General features: G+C 45.8%; 1 pseudogene; it reads right to left on the bottom strand.

Annotated features, from left to right (window-relative positions):
• Positions 1–22,037, bottom strand: part of LOC133898548 (GTP 3',8-cyclase, mitochondrial-like) — a 118,056-nt pseudogene that overhangs the window by 92,314 nt on the left and 3,705 nt on the right.

Raw genomic sequence — 22,037 nt, 5'->3', positions numbered from 1 at the left:
CCATGCAGGCACCGCACATGACGAGGTCGATCGCCCCACGCTCGACGCGCTCGGGGCGGATTCAGCCGGCGCCGGTTGCTCGGACATGGCCGCTGCCACCCGCTAGGGGCTGGGCGGCGCCTGTGGTTCCGTCTCGGCCGGCGCGCTCAGCGGCTCTGGCTCCACCGGCGCGCTTGGCTCAGGCACGCTCGGCTCGGGGGCTGGAGCCGACCTTGGCGCCTCCGACCGTCCTTGGTCTCCAGCGGCGCCCGTAGGCGGCCTGCAAAAGAAGAACGAAGGTTAGTCTCCAAAGTCGCTCCGGGCAAGGTATGCTCCGGAAAAAAGGGGGGAAACTTACGCACATGTGGGTCTTCGGTATTGCCACCTCGATGCCGGTATCCTGTACCCCGGGCCCGATGGTGTTGGCCCGGAGTCCTCCCTCCTCCTCTTCCGCGGGGGGCTCTGCGGGGCCGCCGTGCGATCTCCGGGCTCTAGACCAGGCCCAAGCAGATCAAAGTCTGGTTCCAAAACTGCAAATGTCGCCCCCGCCGACGGCCCCCCGCTGGACGACTGATTGCCCCGGCCTCCCTCCTTGCCAGGCGATGGCGACGGCAGGGACGCCGGTGTAGGAACGAAAGTCCGGGGGCGCTTCCCTCTGTCCCCCAGCGCTATTGCCGCCCCGCTGTCGGCGGCGCCTCCTTCTCCGGCCTGGCGGCTACTGCCTGCAGCAGCCCCACCCCTGGCCTGCAGCTCGCCGCCTGCGGTGCCCGGGCCACCGGTCTGCGCCGGATCGCTTGCGACCTCCTCGCCGGCCGCCTCGTCCACCCCGGGAATCTGGATAGTCCCGGGGTTTCGGCGCCCTGGCCTGTCGACCAGCCCCTGGGCGTCGAACTCCGGCAGCTTCGCCTGCAGCGCCGCCCGGTCAGGGTTGGCGCAGAGCGCTAGCTCCTTCCACGGGAGCTCCGCCCGGCTCAGGTCGTCCACCCCGATCACCACCCGGAGCAAGCCCCTCAGCGACGGCCTGCCCAGGTCTCACTCTACGTCGATCTGGGTCCGGGTGATGTCCTGGGGGCCGGTGTAAAACCAGCAGGGCCGGGCCCGTTCCCGCAGAGGCGCCAGGCGGTGGCGTAGGTAGTCCGCCACCACCATCACAGATGTAAGCCTGGCCTAGCGCAGGAAGTCGATGCGCTCCAGGACTGGCGCCATCCGCGCGTCCGCCTACGGCGGCACCTCCCAGGTGGCCATCTGGGGTTCCGCCGCCATCTCCGGTAGGGTCAGACAGTCATGGGGGCTGACGTCGACGTAGAACCAGTCGCGCCGCCAGTCCTCCCACTTGCTCCGCAGCACCTGGGGAATGTATTGCTCCCCCAGGCCGTCACGCAGCCGGAAGTTGCAGCAGCCGGCGACGTCCGCGGTCGAGAGGCCCCTCTTCTTCCCGGCCGACCGCAGCACAAAGAAGTGCCGGAAGAGCATCACCGACGGCGGCACCCCCATGAACATGTCGTAGAGGTGGGCGAAGACTGCCAGGATGACGACGGAGTTGGGGCTGAGATGCACCAACTGGATCCCGAACGTATCCAGGATCTGGAGAAAGAACGTCAAGAATGGCGGCACCAGCCCGGCCGCCATGAAGGAAGTAAAAAGAACAATGCGCCCCAGCCGGTGTCACCACCGAAGCCCCCCGCTGGCCCTCGGGCACAATCAGCTTCCGCACCCTCTCCGCCACCTCCTCGTTCACCAGCTGGGACTCCGGCAGTACGCCGTCGGGAGTCCTGTCGCGGCGGCTTCCTCCTACTCTCGACATCCCATCAGGGTGGGGGACGATTTGGACGGTGGGGGAAGAGGGGTGCTCTGATCGCCTAAGGAAAGTCTAGGGCTCAGGAAAGCAAGGAAGGCAAGAGCTTGATCACAAGATGGCGTAAAGAGGGGGGCGGTTCGCTCCCCTCCTCCTTTTATACCCTAGGGAAATTCAAACGTCGCCTGCCGCGGCGCGCTCGGCGGGACGGTTTCCTCGGCCAGTGCAACCGCCAGACGAATCTCGCTCAGGCCGTGCGGTGTCAGCAGTTGCCAGGCGTATTTTCCTCGATTTGCGCGGTTGCCACGCGTGCCGCTTGCCTCGTTATCACGCGCCGCCCGTCCCGTTATCACACGCCTCAGGAGTCGGTTAGACGTTCGTCCGTTCGGCTCCCTGTTGGGCCGTACCAGAGGCCCGGACCGGAAGGACCACCATCTAAAAGCTCACCGCATGGCGTCAGTACTGGCTTCGGCCTCGTTGATGACGAAGGACCCATCCGCAGTCTCTGGGCCATCGCCTGCCGATGGGCCCGGGGCTCCTGTCGATGAATCAGGAACCGGGGGTCCCCGAATCCCGAGGCCAGGCTAGCAATCTGCCACACGACGCTATCCCGCGGAGTCTCCTCCGCAAGGTAAAAAAGATTAAGTCCCGAGAGAGGGCGCTCGGGGCCACAGTCAGTGGTCCCCGAGTACCCGAGTTCCCCGATGATCTACGGAGTCTAAGTCCGGGAAGAAAGTGCTCGGGAAGGTATACGGTGGCCCCCGAGCACCCGAGTCCCTCGACGGTAAGGAAAGCTAAGTACCGGAAGAAACGTGCCCGAGGCCGTGAGCGGCGCCCCCCTGGGCGCCCAAGTATCCCGAGGACCCATTGAAAGAAGTTCTGGGAGAGAGTGCTCGGGGCTGCGCGCGGCAGCCCCCGAGCATTCAATCCCCCGAGGATCCGTACAAGCGTGCCCGGGAGAGAGTGCTCGGGGAGGTGAAGAATACCCCCGAGCACTCGGTTCCCCGAGGATAATGTACGCGTGCCTGGGAGAGAGTGCTCGGGGAGGTGAAGAGTACCCCCGAGCACTCGGTTCCCCAAGGATAAGAAAGGGCATTCTCGAGAGAGAGTGCTCGGGGAGGTGAACAGTGACCCCCGAGCACTCGATTCCCCGACGACCCAGAGAGCCCCCTGACAGTGGCCCCCGAGGGGCCCACTGATGAGGTGTCAGCCAGTCAAAGGCCCAAGGCCGCATTTAAAGAGCGTGCGTGGCCTGTCACCTCCAACTGCTCCCGCCACGCTCAGTGTCAGTTCCTGCCACATTCTGGCGGAAGGGCGTGAGGTCATTGAATGCACGGGTCCCATCCCGTGCCATCCGGCCCGTCTCGGGATAACGTCGTAAGGACTGAGGCATTCCATCTACTGCGCTGCTGTGGCAGGGGAACAAGACAAGGAGGGCACGCCGGGCCGCTCCGCGGCTGCCTGGTGGGCCCTCTCCACGACGCCTGTTGCCAGTGCATTTATGGTGACGGATGACCGGGCGTGGGACGTATTTTCCACCCCTGGTCACTTCGCCCAGAGGTGATGATGACGCCCTTTGCATTTATGGTTTCTTGGAACTTGTGCCCCCCCTCCCGTTCGGGGCAGGCTACTGCCGGCGGGTATTTAAAGCCGCCGGCAGCACAGACAAAAAGGAGAAGGAGAGAACGAAAAAGAAGAGGGTTCTCGGGAAAAAGGAGTCTTTGGCTGAAGAAGTTTTCAAGGTAACGAAGAGAAGCGCAGACCGAAGAACAAGGAGCCTCAGGCTCTAAGATAGACAGACATTTTTTTTAACCAGCAACATCCTTGAGGGACATTCTCAAGGCATTTATAGTATCCATACAGGAGTAGGGTGTTACGCCTCCGTGCGGTCCGAACCTGTCTAAACACCAGCGCATTTACCCCGTTCCGCATTAGATCATTCCTCCCCCACCGGCCATCATTTTCATACCCATTTATTTCTCCGGCGAACATATTCAGGATCATCCCCCCGGCCGAATCTCTAAAAAGGGGTCCCTCAGGATCCCTGCGACAGAAGTTAACCCTCCGACAGCCTCGGTGTGCCGTTGTTGGCTGCCTTTCGGTCATTGCCGTCACTCGTGTGTGCCTTTGACGGAACTACATGCTTGCGCTGAGGGCCTTGCTGCTCTTCCCGGTCCGCGCCGTCACGTCATTCATCGCCGGCAAAGCTGGCTGAGCCGGCCAGCCAAGCCGAAGCACTATGTGCTGGGCCTTTGGCTGTTTTGACCCTAGGTCAAATGAGCTAGCCCCACCAGCCATGGCTTGGGGTAGAAGGCTGCTGGTGTAAAAAGAGTTAGGGCCATTTAATAAACTGACTGTTGTAGAAAAAGGAGTAATATATTAAATTGTGCATTGTTGAATCGGCAAAAACTAGTAAATGCATAGAAAATTAGATATAGCTCCAAAAATAGTGAAACAAATTTTGTTAGGTTCGTATGATCATGCTCTATATGTTAAAAATGCTAGGAGTCCTAAAATGTGCGCTGAAGATGTGTTAGAGCTTCATTAATTCATAATTAATTATTGGTAACTCCAAAATTGATTAAATTAATTTTGTTAATCTTATTTTATTATGCCTTGTTCATTAAAAATGCTCACACTCATGTTAAACATAGTTAACTTTCTAATTTTGATTTGAGCTCTATTTAAGCTTAAGTTAATCCATAACTTATTACATGTTTAACAGTAAACTAAATTAAGGAAACGTTTGGTGTTATAGTCTCATGCCATGATGCATTGAATCTCCACAATTGTCATACACTATGAAGCATCATTCTCAGCACAGCGTTCATTCTCATCATTGCATGCGTTCTTTTAGTGAACGAAGAACCGGAATGTGACGTGGGAGTGATCGAGGGTGACACCGAGGCGCACCACTTCTGCGAATTCTGTGTAGGTAGCGTTAGACAAACCTTGGAGCAGCAAGGCAAGCATCTAAGTACATTGCACCCTTTGTTCGAATTGAATGGTGTCTCAATTGATGAATTATGCTTATGTATGTTTGCATGTATATGGGTAGAACCTATGTTGAATTGCATATCCTCTAGCTTGAGATGTTGTATCTCCATATCCTTGTAGCCTGGGTAACATGGTCGATGTCTAAGAGTCGTTCGAAATGCTTAGCAATGCATAGGTCATCGGTAGAAGTCGAGCAACGGTACCGCCGTTGTTCGCGAGCCTAGGGCTTACTTTATCATTCACAAGTACTATGATAATGATGTCGATGAGGTGTATGAGGTGTGAGGATGAGGCGAGATATGGGCGGTGTTAGGGGTGTTTTCTGCTCAGGAGGAGTCTTCGGGGCAATTCAAGGGAGGAACCCAGACACCGTAGGCAGCTTTGCATTGTTTAATCATCGATCGTCGATGTTGTTGGTTCTAGCACTTTTTGTACTAACCACATGCTGATCTAATGGTAAGGTAAGCCAATTATCATACACCGTGCTAACACTTGACTTGCGGCCCTATGACGCGTAAGAGAAAAAGAATGAGGAGAAGCGAAGTGTCAGGGAGCCGGAGCATGGCCGAGACTTGCTCACGATAACCCCGGTGCCATAGGGGCACATGCAAGTGGTAGTTCCGAGTATGAGAAAGGTTGTCATGAGTACCCCTTGTGTGTACTTTAGCGAGTAGCACAAGCCAAATGGTCCCCATGTCATGTGGGTAAAGTTATACCCCCTTGCACGGTGTAAGTACAATTCAAATTGTCATGCTCTCGACTATGAGCATGCTTCTGTTCATCTGCATCGGTCGTAAAGTTATGAGCTGTGGATTGTGGCATGGTATGTTGGGGTGAGTTGGATTTGGTTCTATTTACAGTTATGTTGGTAATTGTTTTGGATATACATTGTTGTTGTTGGGTATTGCAGGGTACACTAGTATGTTGGTTAAGTATAGTTTCTCACACATATGTGTCTAGGTTGTTTACCACATATGTTTTACTTAACCTTGTGACCTACTCTTTCTATCAGCTCAATGCATAATCCTTAGAGTCGAGCTATATATATACGCTCTATATGGATTAAGTATTGCCAGTACATTCATACTCACGCTGCTCTTTCAGATTTTGCTAGTGAGGAAGAGGCAGTGTTTGGCTACTTTGTGCCCGCCGATGCAGGTGGTGGGCAAGAGTAGTGCGTCCTACTCTGGTGAGGTGTGGCTTTTGGGGTGGAGCCTAAGGGAATATGGCTCCACTCTCCTTTTGTTGTTGTTAAGGTTTTAATATTCCGCTGCGTAGTTTCTCTTTTGTTGCAAACTGTTGTAAATGATCATGCTTAAGAACTTGTAATATAATGTTTAATTATTTGCTCTTTCTTAAGCTTTGTTGTGATATATATATTGGAAAGGCATGTGTTCGATCTTGGGCACAAAACACGTGCTGGGACTACCGGGATAGTATTCTGATTAATCACTGAGGTTATGTATGAATAATGATCCTCCTAATAATTAATTAGAATACAGTTTGGACGGTTCCTCATAGCCAAGGAGGTAAAAGTTGATGAATGGATTATTGATTATGTTGCATCTTTTTACATATGTATCCATAGAGGTTGGTTCACCACTTATAATTTTGTTCAATATGTTGCTTCTGTTAGGATGGGTGATGACAACCCACGTCCAATTGTTCGAATTTGATCAATCATGAAAAAGATGAATGATGGCATTGTTAGAACCTTGATAGATGTCATACATGTTATAGGTATTGTTGGAAGAAAATAAACCAGCCTAAGAATAATGGTTGAAGATTACTATATAGGTCCCTCCAGAGCCTTAATCTCTGGACCCTCAGCTAAAGGCTCGACCTCCGAAGTCATCGGGCTCCTTCGTGCCACCTCTTCGTACCTTTGAAGCCTTCCCTTGGCTTAACCAGCCTGGCCTCCCGAAGGCTCAGCCTCCTAAAGCCCTGCCTCCCGAAGCCTGGCCCCCCGAGACCTCGGCCTCCCAAAGCCTTGGTCCGCCGAAGCCTCGGCCTCCCGAAGCCCCGGCCTTCCGGAGTCCTGCCTCCTGAAGCCTTCACCTCCTGGAGCCATGCCTCCCGAGGCCCCCGTCTCCAGTTGCTCGGGCTGGCTTCCCGGAGGCTACAGGGTGAGTCAGCATGCCTTAGGAAAGATCTGCCAGAAGGGGAGCATCGGTCATGCTTTGCCTGCAAGGAAGTGACCGGCATTAAATACCTAGGCTGGTGGACACCGCTCTGACACCCTGGCGTAATGGAAACTATCCTGACACCCCTGGTAGTGCGGCATTGGGCCGCAATTGGCGATCGGCTCATCGTACTCAGGGACAAGCACCACGATAGTTACCACGGTAGATATTTATCTCCTAGGTAGGGTAAAAAGTAGTTATCCGGGATAAAGCCCAGTAATTTGATCAGATACCTGATATTTGTACATTAACTTGTACGCCAAGCTACGCACGGTTCAATAAATAGGGGGCCATGGTCGCCTGGGCTAAGGGGACGAGGCTAGATGGAAGAAGGACACAGAAGTGAAAAACACCAAGTCACGCTGTTGTTCCTTCCTCTTAAACTTCGTCTCCAAGCTTGAGTCTCCTTCTTAGAAGAAACTCTCACCGTACTTGCTGGGGCAGACGAACTCTTGCTCCAACAGTGCGCCGTCCGTTGGGACTCGAACAAAGAAATGCTAAGAGAGGTAGGAATCCACTAGGAAACCACCATACCCACCGTTGCAAGCATGCAACCATATGCATGGCTGTCTCAGCCATGCGCACCGTATGCATGCTCCAATCCTGCTGTCGTGTGGGACGACGTTCCTCCGATCTTGGCCAACCCTGAACCTTGGGTCGGTACAGGAACTCCATACGGCGCGGAGGCCTTCCAGCCTCTGCACGACGAAGACCTCGCCGCCTCAGGAGAAGACGCAGCCGAAGCCACAGCCAAGTAGGCCGCCTTCCAGTGGTTCTGGGCGGTCCAACCCAGGAGTCTTCCCGCCTGAGCTTGGTCCCAAAGTATCCCCTTCGGCAATACCTGTGATACCCCGAGCGAGCCAACATCTTCGGAAAGTCTATCCACCCAGCGTCCTCCTTGGACCCCTCAGGCGAAATAGGGTTCCAAGGAGATGCAGGTCTCTGGGGTGTGCAGGCCCCACCAGCGCCTCCGCCGTCGCCCTCGCAACGCCAACCACACCTAGGGAACCCAAGCCCACCTTGTCCCAGCATGTTTAGCTTTCTTCCAACTTGAACACAGGGAGGTCAGGACTCAGAACATTAAATCCCACATATATTTCGTTAGTACGCAAACATAGTAACATTGAGCTCCAAACTTGCAAGGAATATCCTTGGAAAGCTACAAAAAGTTCCTGAAAAAGAACACTTTCAACATAAGATAATCTTGTAGCTTTCAAAAAGGTTGATAAGTAAGTGAAAAGGAAACAATACAAAGTTACACTCGAAAACAAGCAACCAGAAATAGGCAAGATAATTTCAAATTTTGAAAAAGAAAAGCAAAGCATGTCATTCTTTCATATAAAGATAGTAACCTAATAAGTTTGTCTACATACCGCAGCACCAGTTATCTCCTTTAGTCCAACGTCATAAATACCAGCACGGATGGGTTCTCTCAAACTCACCTGTATAAATCAGGACACATGTACTCAACTGTTTTTATACGGTAAGAAACAACATCCATTTCTCCTTTATCCAATCTTGTCCAATATAGTCAATAAAAAGGAAACAAACTGGAGCGGGAGATTTAACTTAAAATTTAAAATTGACAAATTGACTTCACTAATCTAAGGGAACACAATCCTTAAACGTGCTACCTAAGAAACTTCTGTTTTCTCTCCAGAAAAGCCAATTTTGAGAGAAAGAAGGAATAAGTAACAAATCAGGTAGATCCATTGTCTCACTTTAATAAATTCAAATCGAATTATATTTGTCTAGAAATGAAGTCATCATATTTGGAATTACTTCAATATAAGAAAAGTTTTGAAACTAATTCTCCAAGAAAATATCTCAATTGTAGCTAGGTAGATCAAACAGTTGCAGGAAAGGGAAAGTTATCATTGCTTAAAAATGCATAGCCAGCATGAAACTTTAACACCCAATAAGTTGTATCAATTCTAATTTCTGAACCAACATTCACAATATCAGCGAGTACAAAATTAATTTTGATGGAATGTGAAGTTGAAAAGGTAACTTTCACTTTTGATTCAATAGTTCATTTTCCAAATTACATAAGGCCCAGAAACATCAGGGAAGGCAAATTACCATCGCAACAACTGACTGAAATCAGGTGGCCATATTACTAAATTTGGGGCGCGACACTGTAACAACTACTGTTCCATGAAAAGTAACATGATCATGAACTATTTGACATAGCAAACTCCTAAGGTTCGTTGGATCTGTTTTCTGGTACTTGTATATTGTCAAATCCAGAAAGAGTAATGCATTAGCAAATTTCTTGAGTAGAATATTTAAGAAAAATCCATGCTGACAAAGAAAACAGAATCACAAATCAAAGCCTTAGCTAACCAAGGAGTTCAGCATACCTCTGAGGGGCCAAATAAGCACACCTTGGAGTTTCCATCAGCTAATAATCGCAATCTATTGCAACCAGAACAAAAATGCTCCGTCATTGATGTAATAAATTCTTTGCAGTGCCTGTATGGTGGTCTTGAAGTCTCTCTACACCTTTAAAACTTTGCTGCTGATTCAAATGGGTGCCAATGAAATAAGAAGTTACTAGGAGCTTACATAATAAAATATATAAAGAAAAAAATCAGTACATAATGCCATAGCTAGATGCTGGAGGAAGAATATAATAGTGCACTTTTAAGACCTTACCACTTTGTCCAACATCTCTGCATAAGGAACTAGCTTCTTCACATTCCAAACATTACCATCAAATGGCATAAACTCAATAAATCTAACATTGATGGGCTTGTGTCTCGTCAATTTAACAAAATTGCAGATTTCATACCACGCATGATGACACAATTGACCTGGGTACAGAAAAAGGTAAAGAAAAATAGATCAGCAAAACTAAATACTATATGTTTATTATGAAGAATATGTTTCCATTATAGAAGAAAAAATCGACTGGAAAAGCCTGCACATATTGTAGTATGCAAAAATCTGAATACCATCACTGGGTTACATCCAAGTTCTACGGTGGCATCTATTGATTCCATGACCTTAGAGTGCCCTTTACGCCTTGTCATGAACTCAAACTTTGCAGGTACCAGTGTATCTAAACTTATATTTAAAGCATTGAGTCCACATTCTTTCAACTTTGGGAGCTTCTTAGAAAGAACGATTCCATTTGTAGTCATTGCAAGAGCTTTCAGTCCGTTCAAGCCAAGATGTAAACAAATATCTTCAATATCTTTTCTTTTTTTTTCTCTAACATGCAGGAGAACTGCGCGTCATTGTATTATAGAATGAAAGAAAGGAACATTTACACGCAAAACCACCCATAGCCACACACGCAAATGCACACCGACAAAGACTTTAGACGTACAGACGCGCCATGGACAAAACCAAAAGACGACCAGGCGAAAGAAACACGTCAAACCGACAATGGCTAGACCACGTGCAGACCTTTAGCTCTTGTCATGCACTAGAGCATGGCATCAACCTTGATGCTCCACAGCACCAACTGGACATCTGGGGGTGCGCCATCGAACACACAAGAATTTCGGTGTTTCCACAGTTGCCAAACCACCAAGATGACGAGCGAGTTGAAACCTTTCCACATAGGCTTAGGCAATCAACGTTGCATTCGGCACCACCAGTCTTTGAGCAGCTCGTCTTCCGGCTGCGGGGTAAAGCCCTGGAGGCCAACGATCGACAAAGTTGTGAACCACACCTCTCGGGCAAACACGCAAGGTACAAGGAGGTGTTGCACTGTTTCATCCTCCTGGTCGCACAAGGGACATCGCGCCGGATGCGGCAGCCCACGTTTCGCTAGACGATCCTGAAAGTGCATCTAGGCCCCCTAAGTGGGTTTTGGCTAATTGATGACAAAATGATTAAGGGACTAATGAGTTTATTGAAGCTATGAACAGGTTTTAGTTCTATTGGTGAAGTTATACGACGTTGGCGTCCCTCAAAAAGAAAAGAGAAGCGATTTGTAGTACTCAATAGGATTTTATTTTATTTTATTTTATTTTTGAAATTAAGTTTAGGAAAGCCGTACTATTAAGAGGGATGCAATTGATAGTTTTGATGGTGTCTCAGTGCTCAAAGTGACCTCTTAGAAACAAAAGTTCAGAGACACATTCACCCATGGACACCGGGAAATAGGCTAAGTTGTTCTGAGTCTGGAGTCTCCAGTATACACTCGACACTCCGGTATCTGGTGTTTTGGCCAGAGTCTTCGAGTGAGACTCTGCCAGAGAGTCTCGGTTTCGATTTATTTTTAAAGTGTCGGAGTTTCCGGGGTACACCGGATATTCCGGTATCTGGAGAGGCCGGAGACTCCGGCAAGTCTCCGGGACTATTTTCTGTGTGGCATTTAAGTGCCACCCGGAGTCTCCGGTGTACACCGAATACTCCGAGTCAGTTCAACAGAACTGTAACAGCTGGTTCTGACACTGTTCTGGGCTCGGTATTAAAGTGCCACCCGGAGTCTCCGGTGTACACCGGATACTCCGGGTTAAGTCAACCAGAACAGTAACAGCTAGTTTTTGAGGGAAAGCTATAAATACTCCCTCACCTCTTTGCATTGAATGTTTTTGTTGTTGCTGCTGAGCTACTTCTTGACAAAGCCTCCCGAAGCATTCAAAAGCCCCTCCAAACCTCTCTAGTGCTTAGATTATTGCAAGATTTGAGAGTTAGGGTTTGGAATAGAGATTTGAGTTAGTGAGCCAAAATCCAATATTTGAGCATTAAGTTCGTCGTCAAGCTTTCATTTGTGATCTTTTTCTCTTGGAGCCTCGTGCTCCTAGACGACAAGGCATCGCCTATAGAGCACCCAAGGATTGTGGAGTGCCACGGAAAGTTTGTAATTACCCGTTGACTTGAGTAAGAACACCCTTGATCTTTGTGGTCGCTAGGAGAGGATAGGGTTGAAAGAGACCCGGCTCTTTGTGAGCTCCTCAACGGAGACGTAGGCACTTCTTAGTGAGGTGGCCAAACTTTGGGATAAATCCCTTGTCTCCTTTACTTTCTTGCAAGTTTTACTTATTCTTGTTGTTTTTGGGGATTTTCCCAACTCCTATTGTTTGTGAGTGTTCTACTGCAGGGTGTTGTTGATAAGGTCATCGTACATCTATTAGAGCCTGTTGTAACACTTAGACTCAAGTAGACTTGCTTAGATTCATTTCAATTTTGCACACCTATATAGGCCAGATAATCTCGATATGACCGGATACTCCGGACACCGGAGTATCCGGACTTGACCGGAGTATCCAGACTCTGTCTTAATCCGGTGCTGAGTTTTAAATTTCAGAAACACCTATTCACCCCCCCTCTAGGCAATATCAAGTACATTCAATTGGTAGCAGAGTCAATCCTCCTACAAAGCTTCACCGCTTGGAGGTCTCGATGTCGACATCCGGGGCGAAAGGTCCAAAAGACGACGGGAGCCCGAAGTCTCCCAAAGATGATTCGTCGAAGAACGGTGAAGGTAGTGGTAATGGTAAGGGAAATGAAATACCTTTCAATTATGATCGTTTAAATTCTTCTAACTCTTACATCTCCGTGCCTTCCGGGCGTGCACTATATTTTGATGTACACATTACGCTGTTTGGAGGCACAAAATGAAATTGCATCTAATATCTCTTCATCCAGGTGTTTGGAAGATTGTTTGCACAGGTTTTGAGTTGTCGGATGAATACAAAGAGCCACTCCTGAACAAGAGCAAAATCTTCATCGCAATGCACAAGTCGCAAGTGTATTGCTTGGTACCTTGAGCCCTGAGGAATTTAACAAGGTTGATGGGCTTGAGGAGGACAAGCAAATATGGGACACTCTCCAAGTTGCTCATGAAGGCACTACAAGTGTGAGAGAGTCCAAGATTGAATTGCTTGAAGGCAAGTTGGGAAGGTTTGTCATGGAGACGATGAGACTCCTCAAGCTATGTATGATAGGATGATGGTTGTTGTGAACAAGCTAAGAGGGCTTGGGAGTGAAGATATTGATGATCACAAGGTGGTGAAGAGATTGATTAGAGCTTTTGCACCTAGAAATCCCACCTTGGTGACACTCCTCCGAGAAAGAAGAGATTACAAGAGGCTCACACCGAGTGATGTGCTCGGGAGGATTATTGCACATGAGCTCATGGAGGAGGAAGCAAATGAAGTAAAGAGTCATGCCAAGCAAAGCTCCACCTCCAAGAACAAGGAAATTGCATTCAAGGCAAGCAAGAGCAAACAAGTTCAAGAATCTAGCTCAAGTGAAGATGAGAGCTCGGAAGATGAAGAAATGGCATTCTTTGTAAAGAGGTTCAAGAAATTCATGAAGAAGAGTGGCTATGGCAAATACAAGAGGGATATGCCCAAGAGAAGAACATCCAAAAGGGCATGCTATGAGTGTGGCGAAGTTGGCCACTTCATTGCCGATTGCCCCAACAAGAAGAAGGGCAAAGACAAAGAAGAAAAGAAAAGCAAGCCATTCAAGAAAGACAAGTAAAAGACCCACGAGAAGAAGTACTCGGGTCAAGCACACATTGGAGAGGAGTGGGATTCCAATTCTGACTCCGACTCCAATGATGAAGGGGTTGCCACAATCGCCATTCGCAAGTCTACACCAACAAAATCATTATTTGGCAAAATAAGCGACGACGACTCCCCCAAGTGCTTTATGGCTAAAGGCCGCAAGGTAAAATCACAATCCATGCTCCTAGATAGTGATAGTGATAGTGATGGTGATTGTAAGTCTTTGCTTAAAGGTTTAAATAAGAATGCCATGTCTAAGCTAAAAGAGTTAATGGAAACAATAGAGAGTCTTGAGGGAACCCTTGAGAGATAAGAGGACTTGCTCATCCTTGAAAAGGAGAGAAACCTTGAACTCGAGGGGCTCCTTACTAAAGAGAAGGAGAAAGAAGAGAAATTGTCCAAAGATCTTGATTTGGCCAACTCCTTAATTGCTAGTCTTGAGAGTAGAAATTTTGCACTTCAAGATAAATTGTCATGCTTGAGTGAAAATCATAAAACTCTTGAAGTGCATATTGATACCCTCAAAAATAGCTCACCCAACTCTAATGATGAAAACTTACTCTCTAATGCTTCCACTAGCAATGGTTGCTCTCGTTGTTTTAATGTTGATATAAATACTTGTGCTACTAATGGTGAATCTTTGCAAGCATTGCAAAAAGAGAATGAAAGACTTAATGCTTTAGTTAAGTATGGGTGCATCAAGACCTACAAATCCAAAGATGTCCTATATAAGACCATTCAAGCCAAAGACAACAAGCAAAAGAGAGGACTTGGATTTGATCAATACACAAGCAAGCCAAATGGGCGTGTGATGATAAATGGAGTGGAGTGCCTCAAGTTTGTCAAGGGAGGCAAGCAAAATAATTCCATCACACAAGTCAAGCAATCAAAGGGCTATGCTTCTCAATCTAGCTTTTATGCTTCTTATATGCTTAAGAGAAACCACCGTAGTAAAGTAGTTGCTCTATATGTTGGTCCCCACACACAAGATAGAATTGTGAAAAGGAATGTGTAGGTACCAAAGATGCTTGTGACTAACGCTAAATGACCCAAACAAATTTGGGTACCTAAAACAAAGGCATAAACTTGTTTTGTAGCCTTATTCCTCCGGTAGATCAAGTTGCATGATCGATAGCGGTTGCATAAATCACATGACCGGAGAGAAGAGCATGTTTACCTCATTTGAAGAAAATGGTGGTTCACATGAGAATATCACATCTGGAGATGATGGCAAAGGAGAGGTAATTGGTCTAGGTAAAATTGCTATTTCCAATGATAATTCTATCACAAATGTTTTGTTAGTTAAATCTCTTAGTTACAATTTGTTGTTCGTGTCACAATTATGCGAGATGGGTTACAATTGCCTTTTTACTAATAAGGGTGTGACCGTCTCTAGAAGGGAGGACTCCTCAATAGCTTTCACCGATAGGTTGAAGGGTAAGCTTTATCTTGTTGATTTTTCAATGGATGAAGTGAGACCTAAAACTTGCTTGATTGTGAAGTCTACCATGGGTTGGCTATGGCATCGCCGACTAGCTCATGTTAGCATGAGAAATTTGTCCAAACTTCTAAAGGGAGAGCACATCCTAGGACTAACAAATGTCTCTTTTGAGAAAGATAGAATTTGTAGTGCATGTCAAGCCGGGAAGCAAATTGGAGCACCTCACCCCGCCAAAAATGTGATGACAACCACAAGGCCATTGGAGCTTCTTCACATGGATTTATTCGGTCCAATCGACTACATAAGCATTGGCGGTAACAAATATGACTTTGTAATTGTTGATGATTATTCTTGTTTCACTTGGGTATTCTTTTTGCATGATAAGAGTGAAACTCAAGCCATATTCAAGAAATTTCTGAGAAGAGCTCAAAATGAATTTGAAGTAAAGATCAAGAGAGTGAGAAGCGACAATGGAAGTGAATTCAAGAACACTCAAGTTGAAGATTTTCTTGATGAAGAAGGGATCAAGTATGAGTTCTCTGCACCCTACTCCCCTCAACAAAATAGGGTTGTCGACAGGAAGAATAGAACTCTCGTAGAGTCGGCAAGAACCATGTTTGATGAATACAAGATATCGGATCAATTTTGGGTGAAGGCCATCAACACCTCTTGTCATGCAATGAACCGTTTATATCTTCATAAGATCTTGAAGAAGACCGCCTACGAACTCCTAACCAGTAACAAACCAAATGTATCCTACTTTAGAGTCTTTGGTAGCAAATGTTTTATTCTTAACAAGAAGGCAAAAAGTTCTAAATTTGCTCCTAAAGTAGATGAAGGTTTTATGCTTAGTTATGGATCAAATGTCTACGCCTATCGTGTTTTCAACAAAACCTCCGGTTGTGTTGAAATTGCACGGGATGTGACATTTGATGAATCTAACGGCTCCCAAGTGGAGCAAGTTGATCCTAATATTTTAGGTGATGAAGAAATTCCAAGCAAAGTAATCAAGAAGATGGCAATTGATGAAATCAAGCCTCAAGAACCCCAAGAGCAACAAGTGGCTCAAAATGATCAAACTCAACCATCTTCATCAACTCTAGCGGAGCCATCAACATCAATTCAAGATCAAGGTGAATCAACTTCAAGACCAAGATCAAGCTCATGATGAATCCAACAAATTCTTAGATGATGATGAAGTGGAAAACATTCAACCCCAATCTCAGGTGCCACACCCACGTGTTCATCAAAGTATCCAAAGAAATCACCCAGTAGACAACATACTTGGTGATATACAAAAGGGAGTAACTACTTGTTCTAGAATTACAAATTTTTGTGAATATTACTCATTTGTTTCCTCTTTGGAACCTTTGAAGGTAGAAGATGCTCCTAGAGATCCGGATTGGATGATGTCCATGCAAGAAGAGTTGAATAACTTCAAGAGCAATGAAGTCTAGTCCTTGGTAGAAAGACTAAATCAAAATGTAATTGGCACCAAATGGGTCTTCCGCAACAAACAAGATGAGAACGGGATCGTGACAAGAAACAAAGCAAGGTTGGTTTCTCAAGACTTCACACAAATAGAAGGTTTGGATTTTGGTGAGACTTATGCTCCCGTAGCTAGGTTTGAATCAATGCGTATATTATTAGCCTATGCTACTCACCATGATTTCAAACTATATCAAATGGATGTGAAGAGTGCTTTCTTAAATGAACCAATATCCGAATTGGTATATGTGGAGCAACCACCCGGATTTGAAGATCCTAAGTATCCTTCTCGTGTCTATAAACTCCATAAGGCGCTTTATGGGCTTAAGCAAGCACCTAGAGCATGGTATGAATATCTTAGGAATTTTCTTGTTAAAAAAGGCTTTGAAATAGGCAAAGCTAATTCTACTATCTTTACTAAAAATATTGATAATGATTTATTTGTTTGCCAAATATATGTTGATGATATTATATTTGGTTCCACTAATCAACTCTTTTGTGAAGAATTTAGTAGGATCATGACAAAGAGGTTTGAGATGTCTATGATGGGAGAGTTGAAGTTCTTTCTTGGATTTCAAATCAAACAACTCAAAGAAGGGACTTTCATTTGTCAAACCAAATATATCAAGGATATGCTCAAGAAATTTAATACGGAGAATGTCAAACCCATCAAGACACCCATGCAAGCAAATGATCATCTCGATCTCAATGAAGATGGCAAGGGCGTGGATCAAAAGGTATATCGCTTCATGATTAGTTCTTTACTTTACCTTTGTGCATCAAGAACCAAACACATAGACATTAGGCACCATTTCTTGAGACCACTCAACCAAATGGGATATCGATATTCACCATGTGAGAACTAAAAAATAACTAGCCGATATCCTCACAAAGCCACTAGATGAGCAGAGGTTTTACGAGTTGAGAAGTGAGTTAAATATCCTAGATTCTCGCAGTGTGGCTTGAACTGTTGCATACATTTGATTGTTGTAGTTTTATAGCTTTGATAGCTAGAAGTATGCGAAAATGCATTTTGTGTGCTATTTTCAAAAATATTTGATTCTTTGATCTTACGATCATAATTTGCTACTTGTGATCATAGTTATGTAATGATGTTTGTTGACTGATCACAAGTGGCAAAAATATCTTATATGTCCAACAATCTATCTCCCGAAACTTCCCATCGAATCTCAGCTCAAACTTCCAATTCTGTCAAAGTTCCAAGTACCGGAATGTCCGGACCAGGCCGGAGTATCCGGCACCTGGTGTTGTCTCTGAGTACGCTGAGTTCTGTCGAGTTGACAGAACCCGGACTCTCCAGGCTAGGCCGGAGTATCCAGGATATGTCATCACCGGAGTCTCCAGACCAGACCGAAGTCTCCAGGCATCCCAAGTTTTTAACCTTCCCCTACCTGAGCAGTTGCTTTCTTTCTACCACAAATTCATTTTTTCAACCCCTCTCTCCACAAAGAACTTCCTCCGGCGATTTCTAAGTTTGGCCAAGGATTTTTGGTGTTCTTCATCGATTCACCACCAACCCAAGGCCGGAATCTTCGGACCTTACTGTGGATTGACTCTCCGTGGTTCTTTTGCCCTAAAAAGGTATATTGTTGAAGAATCACTCGATCTCTCAATGCTTTCATCTGGAGTCGATTCCCTTTGGTCAATATGCTCCTTATCCTTCCTAGAACTCATGTCTCTAAGGGTTTTGCAATGTCTCGACTAAATTCCTCAAACCCTAAAATTTTGTCTCGGAGTCGGACTACCCGGAGTATTCGGGGTAGGCCGGATACTCCGACCCTGTCCAGTTTTTCCAGCAACCTTATAATCATCTATGCTAATCCTTGTGCAATCTTTTCTCAATCTCAAAGTTTGTTTCTCATGTGTATCTCAGGAGCTTTAATATGGGAGGAGATAGATATGTACAAGGTCATGCTTTTGAAAGGAAGAAAAAGCAAAGGAGTGATTCGCAGGCTCAAAATCCTCCTCAGCAATCTGAGTCTAGTGGCAGTAGTGGAGAGCCTGAGCGCTCTCGCTCAGTTGTGAGGAAATTCAAGGGACCCCCTAGAGGTGACATTTGACTTGATAAGGGGATAGTTGATGAAGGGCTACCAAGTGCAAATGTGGCTTATGGAAGAACCAAGAATCAAGTCATGAGAGGGAGGGGAACAGGAAGAGGAAAGGGAACAGCCCCAGTTACAGCAGGAAGAGGTAGAGGAACCCTGCCTACAAGAGAAGAGAGAGGCAAGGGTAAAGCTATGGGCACTAGTTCAGGCACTCCCGGGGATGATATTGAGGAAGAGCAAGAGCAAGAGCAAGAAGGAAATGTGGTGATAGGCCCTTTGAAGCTTCATAAGCCTATTAAGAAAACCACAGCTTTTGAGATGCCAAAGCAAACAGTCAACTATATGAAGAAGGCTTTGAAGGTGAATTTTGAGAGACATGTTAACCCATATGACTATGAGAAGAATGTGACAGATTATCGTTTCTAGAATGACTTCCAATCAGACTTTTATGAGACGGTAATTCTTACAAAAAAGAAGCCAATCACTCATATGCAATGGATTACTGGGACTACATGGCTCAAAAGGATGATCCAATCTTCAATGAGGTGATCGCAGCTTGTGAGCATAAGAAGGTGAAAAATATTATGGCTCTCAAGTATGATTGTAGTGAAGAGGTGGTGGCTCAATTTTATGCCACCGTTTGGTATGATCGTACGGAGAATCCATCTATGTATTGGATGACAGAGGGAGAGAAGTACAAAGTGAGCTATCGAGCTTTTGCTCATCACTTCAAGTTTGATGCTCGTGACACTCAGAAGGATCAAATTCATAATGAGAATCAACTCTCCTTGGAAGAATTGGACTTTATGTATATGGATCATGGAAATGTGGAACACGGCAAGCTTATGGGGATGAGGCCCTTTTACAAGTGTTTGAACTCTTTGTTTCGCCTCACTTTAGCCCCCAAGAGTGGAGATGCTAGTTCAGTGCAAAGCATATAAAGAAACCTTCTTGCCGCAACGTCAAATGATCATGCACCGTTTAGTGTTGCTAATTTTATTTGGGGAGAAATCGTTTTCACATCTAAATCTCCCATCAAGAGTTGTGCATATGCTCCCTACATCATGTTCTTGATTGAGAGGGTAACCAAGAAAAATTTTGTTAAAGAGATCAAGCATGAGCCTTATCGGATGAGGTCGTTGAGCATTAAGGCTCCTTCTCCTTCAGCTTCTCCACCTCATGTTGCCCCAAGTGTTAGAAAGACGGTTTCAAGGCGTGCTCCCTCACATGGATCTTCTTTCATCAAAAGTGCTCTCAAGGCTATCTTCAACGTTTGCACTCACAATGCAACAAAAATCAAAGAGCAAAATGCAAGGTTAAAGAAGATGGAGAAGAAGCAAAAGGCTATGTATGCATCTATGAATCTTGAGCCACCTTGTTCTCCAATTGCTTCCAAAGAAGAAGAGAGTGAGCAAGTTGAGTTTGAGAACCTTTGGGCATGGTATGATGAAGCCCAAGCTACTGCGGAGAGTTCACAAGCCCAACAAGTTGATGATTCATCTGAAGAGGCAGAGGACTATGGAGTGAGTTCCTCCAATGATGATGACGATGATGGAAACGGGGACGACAACAATGGAGATGAGATCTATGAGGCAAGCAATGAGTAGTTTTTCATCGTGCTTCTCTTCTCTTTTTGGTGCTTGATGCCAAAGGGGGAGAGATTTCAGTGTTTCTGTGTCTGCTGTTTCTGCTCCCTACCGGTGTCTATTCTATCTCCACCAGTTTCAGCCTTGTAATCATTTTGTTTTGTCTCCGTTGGATATTAAGACCTATGTAATAATTGTGATGAACTATGTGTGGTGTGCTAGTGGTAACTTTAAATTTGTAAGACAATTTATGTTAGTGTGATGCAATTTCAAGTTTGTTATGTCATGTTTGTATCTCTCTTTCTTAGATTGAGTGATATATCTTGCCATATGCATCATGGATATTCATGTTCACACACACTTGCACCCTACGGATCCTAGGATATAGGGGGAGCTCTTACAAAATTTCCTTGTAAATATGTGCATTTGATTTCAAATTAAATTTTTAATCAATGCACACATTTAGAGGGAGCTCACCGTATATTCTAGAATTCAAAATCTTTAAATTCAATTATCTTTTGTAAGCTTTAATCGTGTTGTCATCAATCACCAAAAAGGGGGAGATTGAAAGTGCATCTAGGCCCCCCTAAGTGGGTTTTGGCTAATTCATGACAAAACGATTAAGTGACTAATGAGTTTATTGAAGCTATAAACAGGTTTTAATTCCATTGGTGAAGTTATACGACGTTGGCGAACCTAAAAAAGAAAAGAGAAACGATTTGTAGTACTCAATAGGATTTAATTTAATTCAATTTTTGAAATTGAGTTTAGGAAAGCCGTACTATCAAGAGGGATGCAATTGATAGTTTTGATGGTGTCTCAATGCTCAAAGTGACCTCATAGAACCAAAAGTTGAGAGACACATTCACCCACAGATACCGGGAAATAGACTAAGTTGTTATGAGTTCGGAGTCTCCGGTATACACCGGATACTCCGGTACCTCGTGTTTTTTTCTAGAGTCTTCGAGTGAGACTCCGCCAGAGAGTCTCGGTTTTGATTTATTTTTAAAGTGTCGGAGTCTCTGGGGTACATCGGATGCTCTGGTATCTGGAGAGGCCGGAGACTCCGGCAAGTCTCCGGGACTATTTTCTATGTGGCGTTTAAGTGCCACTCGAAGTCTCCGGTGTACACCGGATACTCCGGGTCAGTTCAACAGAACTGTAATGGCTAGTTCTGACACTGTTCTGGGCTTGGTTTTGAAGTGACACCCGAAGTCTCTAGTGTACATCAGATACTCCAGGTTAAGTCAACCAGAATAGTAACTGCTAATTTTTTAGGGAAAGCTATAAATACTCCCTCACCTCTTTGCATTGAATGCTTTTGCTGTTGCTGCTGAGCTACTTCTTGACAAAGCCTCCCAAAGTATTCAAGAGCCCCTCCAGACCTCTCTAGTGCTTAGATTATTGCAAGATTTGAGAGTTAGGGTTTGGAAGAGAGATTTGAGTTAGTGAGCCAAAATCAAATCTTTGAGCATTGAGTTCATCGTCAAGCTTTCATTTGTAATCTTTTTCTCTTGGAGCCTCGTGCTCCAAAACGGCAAGACGTCGCCCGTAGAGCACCCAAGGATTGTGAAGTGCCACGGGAAGTTTGTAATCACCCGTTGACTTGAGTAAGAACATCTAGCTTGATCTTTGCGGTCTCTAGGAGAGGATATGGTTGAAAGAGACCCGGCTCTTTGTGAGCTCTTCAACGGAGACGTAGGCACTTCTTAGTGAGGTGGCCGAACTTCAGGATAAATCCTTTGTATCCTTTACTTTCTTGCAAGTTTTACTTGTTCTTGTTGTTTTTGGAGATTTTCCCAAATCCTATTGTTTGTGAGTGTTCTACTGTACGGTGTTGCTGATAAGGTCATCATACATCTATTAGAGCATGTGGTAACACTTAGACTCAAGTAGACTTGCTTAGATTCATTTCGATTTCGCACACCTGTATAGGCCGGATAATCTGGATATGACCGGATACTCCGAACACCGGAGTATCTGGACTCTATCTTAATCCCCTGCTGAGTTTTAAATTTCAAAAATGCCT

This window comes from Phragmites australis, chromosome 18, assembly GCF_958298935.1.
Source record: "Phragmites australis chromosome 18, lpPhrAust1.1, whole genome shotgun sequence".
NCBI lineage: Eukaryota > Viridiplantae > Streptophyta > Magnoliopsida > Poales > Poaceae > Phragmites > Phragmites australis.
This window is presented reverse-complemented; position numbering and strand designations above follow the sequence as displayed.